This window comes from Alligator sinensis, unplaced genomic scaffold (assembly GCF_000455745.1).
Source record: "Alligator sinensis unplaced genomic scaffold, ASM45574v1 scaffold858_1, whole genome shotgun sequence".
Lineage (NCBI taxonomy): Eukaryota > Metazoa > Chordata > Crocodylia > Alligatoridae > Alligator > Alligator sinensis.
The window spans coordinates 2,293,180-2,299,542 of record NW_005842079.1 but is presented as its reverse complement, the minus strand read 5'-3'; the positions used below and the strand labels follow the sequence as shown (position 1 = coordinate 2,299,542).

The 6,363-nt window shown below is 45.7% G+C and overlaps 1 protein-coding gene across 3 annotated transcripts in view; it reads left to right on the top strand.

The window, feature by feature from the left end:
* Window positions 1–6,363, top strand: part of LOC102382309 (high mobility group protein HMGI-C-like) — a 92,578-nt gene that overhangs the window by 51,592 nt on the left and 34,623 nt on the right. For all 3 annotated transcript variants that reach the window (XM_025204385.1, XM_025204386.1, XM_025204388.1), the window contains exon 2: window positions 3,607–3,681. The gene's annotated coding sequence lies outside the window, so the exon portion shown is untranslated. The remainder of the gene's footprint in view (window positions 1–3,606; window positions 3,682–6,363) is intronic.

Here is a 6,363-nt window from a genome sequence, read left to right as displayed (position 1 = left end):
GGGTGCCCCCAGCCATATTGAGCTCCCCCTAATGCCAGCACCCCCTCTTCCCTCTGTGGGGAGCCGGCCTTTTATTTTCAGTAAGTTCCCCCCCACCCCTCCCACCCCCCCGCCAGATCTCATGGACATTGCCCACTAGTGCAGGCAATGCCAGATTTTGTGATTTCCTTTAAACTGTGATTTTAGTAGGTCCCTATCTATACTGTATCACACTGTTCAGCGCAGATTTACGAGAGAAATGAGACCTTGTATGACACTTTGTAGCCATTTGCACCACCTGGAATTGAAGACATATTACATCTAGTTTGCGCTGGTACAATGAGCTACTCAGGGGGTGCATCTACACATGTGCTTAACTGCTCAGTAGACTAATATGCTGCAGTGCAAAGCATCATAGACTACATATGCAGTGTTATTAGACTGCAGCAAATTGATTTTTGCTGCTGTAAGATGGTACTGTCAGGGTAGTACTATCTTACGGCAGTGAAAATAACTGCACCTAAATGTACATGTAAATGCTGACCCAGGCGTACAGTGCACTCAGCCCAGGTAACAGGGGACCAGACCCCTGCCTACCACCCTGCCACAGAGCTCCACACTCTGGGGCATTCTTGTGCTCTAGCCAGCCCCTCCATTGCCTAATGCCACCTCCTGAAGCCCAGGGCTTACCCCCTAGGCCCCCTGCCAGCCCAGGGCTGCTTCGCCCTGGCTCAAACTGCTGCAGTCCCGGGTGCAGCATCTGCATATATGCCCTGGACTGCAGCAGTTTGAGCATCTACACATGCTGTTAAGGCACTGTGGTAAACTCTGGAACAAATTGCACTAGAGTTTATCACAGTTTTAATGGCATCTATAGATGCACCCAAGGTGTATGACAGTAGAATCAGGCCCTTGGTCCTTACCAAGCAGTCGGCACTCCAGAGTGCTAATTGTGGTAGATAACAGAAACCAAACTTAATGAAAACTATAGTATCTTGAAATGGGCCCAGAAACTGTAATCTTTATGCAGAGATCTGGCATTTTTATGCAGATATTTTTGCCAGCAATTGTTGTTTGCCTCTGCTATGTTGGCAGTGAGAGGAGGGGCTGAATGGCTAGGGAGTAGAAAGGGTATACAAAGGCAATTCTGCCTTTTCTGCCTTCCTAGTAGAACCTTGTTTTGAATATAGCAGTGGTTAAGGCATAATTTCCCAAACTTTTTAGATTAACTCCACATCTCAGTAAACCTGGCCACTCGCCTGCCACTGCTTCTCATTGCTGTGGATTGTTGTTCCCACCCCTCTCCTATTTGCTACTGACTCACTTCTGCTTCCCCTGTTGCCAGTTCCTCATGCCACTATTGTCCCAGCTTTGCATCCTCTCCAGGAACATTTTGTATCTCTCAAAGGGCCATGCCCCCACAGTTTGGGAAACACTGGGCTAAGATGATGAAAAGTCCTTCCACTCTGAGGGCTTGTTGTTGTACATTAGAAAAGGAGGCTTAAGTCTTGAACCAGGACTCCCTAGATCAGCATTTCTCAACCCATGGGTCACAACCCAAAAGTGGGTTGCAAGAATATATGAAGGGGTCACAAACAAACTTTAAAAATGGATCAATAAACTTTTAAAGAGAAAAATTTGGGAAACTGTGGCTTTTCCTTTGTAAGGGCTGCTTGGGGCCCCCCATACCCCACATATTCCCAGTGTGTAGGTCTGGGGCCTGGGGGTGGGGGGCAGCAGGTCGGGAATGAGGGGCACTGGGTCGGGATTGGCCATTGATGTATACAATCCCCCCCCCCCCTCTCCCCCTTTGTGGTACTCTCAGCAGGGAAATCAAGGCTGGCATAGGGCCCAAAGACTGATTGGCTCCCTCACCTTAGATCTGGGTCCTCCGCATCAGGTTGGAAGACTGTTGGCAGGAAGAGCAGACAAAGCATGCACAGCTGGTCTTTGCGTGACATCTGTTATATGGGTAAATAGACTTGGATGGCAGGCCAGGACTTTTCACCTGCATCAGCTTGACAACAACAAAGCTATCATTAAACAGTTGTGCTGAGGATGAGCCTTTGGCTTCACCTGCCTGTGCAGCTGAGGAGCCTTGTGGAGGGGTGGGACTGGGATTGGGAATCCATGAAAGACAGGTACTTGATCCACTGGCACCTCCTGCTGGCTGATTTGCAAATGACACGAGCCTGAGGGAGACTGTAATAACTTTTGGCAGCTTCCCAGAAACAGCCTACAGCAGTCTGAGTACTGAGCTGGCTGCAAGAAACACCTGACCACCAATAAAAAGACAAGGCCCATTAAGAGTTAATGCTGCAGTTATAAATGAGCCACATGCTTTCAGGGGTTTTAGAAAGCTGATGGTGGGCGTGAAATACTATAGCTTTCCCATTAACTCAAAATATCTGCTCCGAGTCCAGAAAGAAGTGCCCAGATTTTTAGTCGATATTAATTTTACACTTGGCACTTCAGGAAAGTGTGAGCTGCTGGGTTCACAAAGGTTCTGTCTAATAAACAGACAATAGAAAATCAGAAAAGCAAAGCTTGAGTTCACTTACATAGGTGCCAAGAATGTAACAGCAGCTGAGATTGTGGAGGGCAATGGAAAATTCAGAATGATAATGGGGAATAACATTAAGTCTGTATGCCTCCGATTTGTGAGAGATCGGAGGGGCAGCAGAACCTGGGTTGGTGACAGGATGGCACAACATGCAGGAAAATTTTGATCAGAATGAGGGACAGAGGAAAAGGAGCAGCAGGTGTTGGGGACAGAGTCCAGAGCATGAGAGCTAGTGTGCTCCATGCAGATTCATTTTACACCTTAATCCCCTCCAGAACAAGGTTTTGAATTCACAATAGCCTCTCCTGTCTGGATCACTGCCTCCTGTCAGGACTGCTCTATCTCCTGTGTTCTCAAGCACTGTCCTGTTTTTGTCACCTTCCTAGCTGTATTAGGTATTACGCAAGCCAGCCTTGCTTCCTGCTAGTTGTAGGAGGAAATTCCTACCTTTTAAAAGCTCACTGCTCTTAGCAAAGCAAATATTTTAATAGGCACGAGCAAACCTCCATCCAGAGAACCAGATACGAATGGTTTTTATACATCCAGAGGAATTTCTCCTGGAGTTCTGGGTAATTGCAGTGGAGAATCATGCCAGCCAACATATTTGCCTGCTTGTCCCACTTTAGAGCAGTCAAAGGACTCTGAAGGAAACTACCATGCTTTACTAGGTCTTGTTGCCAGCATTGGGCTTTCCAATAATAGAATCAATTAATTTCAATGATATTCTATTGTAACAAATCTCCAGTCATATAGGAACATTACAGATGAGGTCAGTGTGAAGCAAAAAGTGATAGTCACATCCACCCACTCCGATAACAAACTGCTAGATCAGGCACTAGTGTCCTAACACAGTTCATCTCTTTAAAAGACAAATTTGCTGATGCATTTGCAGGCAGCCTTCCACTCCCCGTTCCCATTCTTATTAAGGGGTGTTTCTAGAATCTAAAGTTGGCTTGATGAAGTTCAGTGCATAAGAAATGTCTCTTGTATTGCTGTTTGGTTTCTCAAAGGTAATTTCTCTCTTGTGCAGTGAAAGTTGACTCTCCTGAGATACTCTTTTCCAGGTGTGTTCTTTGAAAGGAAGGAGTCAAAGTAGTCTCTGGTCTAAATCCTGAATTGCCAGTGGAATCACACTAGGGGTAAGTCTGTCTTTGCCTCTGAATTTCTGGGAAGTGCAGGCCTGGAGAGTGTCCTTACACAGGAGGGGCATCCTCACTGTTATTTATTCTGTGTGTACATTATTATCTCTTGGATGTCTGTAGCTTTCTGAGTCCTTTAGCACTTGCAAGTTGCAGCTAGCCTGACCCTGGCAGAACTGGTGACCAAAATAGAGTGATTCCAAGCAGAAATAACAGTACCTTTGCTTCTTTCTTCCTTCCTTTTTGCTTTAAAGATGTTGCCTGCTCTATTTCTGACTCCCAATCTTTGACCACCTACCACTATTCTAGAACACACATCTACACCATTGACCCCACCCTAGAGAGTCTCTGTTTTCAAAGCACAAAGGCTTTATTGTGCTTTGGTGTGAGCGGTGGTTAGATTTAGGAATAAAAGGAGTGGTCAGGGGGAGGAATTGGTCTTTTTAGGACTGTTTTACAGGCAGAGTTTCTCTGTGTACTCCACTTGCAGGGATTCAGCTGTTACCATCATCAGTACTTAGCTACACATCAGTCACTACTAATTCTTACTCAGAAACCCAGAACAAATAGTTTAGCAGATAAGGAGCCTTAGGGCAGCTTTGTCACTGCCTGTAACAGAAGTCCATTCCAGATTCGCACACAGGCCTATTCAGGCCAGGGGTTTGCAGGGCTCTTCACACACAGTATAGTGTATACTTACCAATATACTGTAATTGATATATGTGTTATTACAAACATTTGTATGACATCCAATGCTGTGTAATATGACAGCACCTCTCAATATAAGGCGCCCTTTTCAGACATTCAGGCTCTCGGAGACCAACACTAGGTTCTCCTTCAGCTTTACCAACCAGTAAGGAAACTAGGACTTTAGTTATCAGAGAAGGCCTGTGCAAAGAGGTTTCTGGGCTAGGGTCTATCTGCCGTGTCCCCCCATCCCCCCTTTCCCACACACACACACACACTTCATCATCATACTCCCTACCCCTCCTTCTCTTCACATCCACTAGTTCCATTCATACTATGTTCTCTGGACTGTGGTATGACAGCGATGCTAATGGTGTGAGAGCGGCTGGTTCACCACTGCCTATTTACCTACAATTCTTTGGAGGAGCCCCAGAGAGTGTACAGTTTGTTAGGGTTTAGTGTGGCACTACAGGTCATGCTGTCAGAATAAACCAATTGCAACAGGTTCCTAGATCACAGTTAGCAGTTATGGAGAGTAATGAGGGCAGTGGTGATAAAAGCAACAGCACCAGATGTCTGTCTGGGGGGGCGGACCTTAAAATGGCAAAGCCAAGAAAGAAGGGATGGGCAGACAGAGATCTGAGGCCAGGCTCAGAAAGATAAAGGAGAGGAACTGGGAGCAGAGGCCGCTAGTGATTTTTATGTGACTATTCCTGGTGTGCAGATTCTGAATGCTTTGAATAAAACAATACTTACGTTGTTAATGCACATGCTGGGATTTGACTAGCCACATCTGTTCCAGGATGCAACAGTTTCCATCACAGGAGGTTTTAAGGGACTAACTTGACTTGGTCACATTTATGCTGCAGGTGTTATCTTGACAATACCTGGTAAACGACAAACTCATCTTTGGGAAATGTGATGGGAGGCTGCCACCATGTGGAGGAAGGGAGAACCTTACTCGTGGTTTTACTCTGTGGGAGGCAGAGGTAGTTAGCTCTGGTCTAAAGTCAGTCAATAGGCAGGGTATATACGCACCTTTGTAAACTAACTAAATAAGATAGATATATTTACTCCATATATATTTTATATTTCTAGGTGATATCTTATTGGACAAACTGTATACTTAGGAGAGAAATAGAAAGCTTTGGGGTACCAAGTACTCTTCCTCAGGTCTTCATGGGTCACTTTTCAAGCAATCTGCTCAAAGCCAAAGGAATGGGGATAAATTTTCTTAACTCACTGCTCCCTTTTGCTGTTCTTCTCCCTCTCCATTGCTCTCTCAGTGTCTTTTGACTAAACCCAGAAGTTGCTGAAATCAGAATTTGGTTTCCTGATAACAAGGGAAAACTGAAATCAAAAAGTTGCCAAACATTTACATTGCATTGCTCAGAGAATTACAGAAAAGTAGGGCTTAGGAGTCTAGTCCAACCCCCGGTGAAGCCAGGATCATCCTTATGTAAATATCCTATACAAGTTCTTGTCTAACCTATTCTTAAAACTACACATGCAATTCTGTTCCTAATCTCAGGCAGTCACCATGCAAGGACGTGTGCCCCGACGTCCCGCTGACATTCACTGGCCCCTCGGGGTGGCTGCGCCCCTACAGTCGAGCTGGGTGAGATCTGGCACCCTTGCTATTCCCGCCTGCCATGACTTAGATGATATAGGAATTTCATAAAAGGGAGGCAGTGACTGCCCGTCTCTTACCCAGATCAATCACCAGGGCCTCCCAGCACCTGAAATCCAAACTGGGAAGTGAAGAAAGGACTAGCCTGGAGCCAGCTTTCCAATTCCGCTTTTTAATTTTTTTTTTTATTTTTTATCTCTCTCTTTTTTTTCTTTTTCTTTTTTTGAGATTCTTTGACCTTTGCCCTTTTCCTTTCCTGGGGCATCTTCAAGGTCTGGGGCTCTGTGCCTGGGGCTGTTACCCCAGGATCTTCAGTAGTCCACTTTCTCGCCCCAGTCTCTTCCCCGGGACTTTAAAGCTGAACC